The sequence below is a fragment of the Priapulus caudatus genome, unplaced genomic scaffold (assembly GCF_000485595.1).
Source record: "Priapulus caudatus unplaced genomic scaffold, Priapulus_caudatus-5.0.1 Scaffold4392, whole genome shotgun sequence".
Classification (NCBI taxonomy): Eukaryota; Metazoa; Priapulida; class Priapulimorpha; order Priapulimorphida; family Priapulidae; genus Priapulus; species Priapulus caudatus.
In genome coordinates, this window is record NW_014581453.1 from 1 (window position 1) to 619 (window position 619).

The window sequence follows — 619 nt, forward strand, 5'->3', positions numbered from 1 at the left end:
ATCTACGACTTCCGAGGGTATAGTGAAGTGTAGGATGAGGGTAAAACGCAATTAGGCTGTTTACTTGTCGTGATTGAGAGGTAGCTATAGCCAAAGAATGCTGTAAGAGCATTCTGAAAATGCTGCTTAGTAAGGAAGTACTGTGCGAACAATTTGGCGTGCGTACAATTTTGTGTGAAAAACACAAATAAACTGGTTTAGCTTGAGTGGCCTAGCAGCAGCAATATTTAACAAGGCGGGCTCTCGTTTACGTGGATAGGTCAATTTTTCGACTATAGCTGGAAAAAGGATCATTGGTTACATAGACCTTGTCCGAGCATCCTTATCCAAGGTTGCCATAGCGATTTCCTTCTCTTGCATGTAGGTTTCCCAGCAGGATCTAAACAGCTCTGGAGCAGGACTTCTCTTCCAGGCCAGCAACACACTGATGCTTGAGAGAATGCGAGAGTCTAGTCCGATGTCCGAGTCCTCGTAAGTAACCATGGTAACCATACGCCGACGTCCGAGTACTGGTAGGTAACCATGGTAACCATAAGCCGACGTCCGAGTCTTCGTAGGTAACCATGGTAACCATACGCCAACGTCCGAGTACTGGTAGGTAACCATGGTAACCATAAGC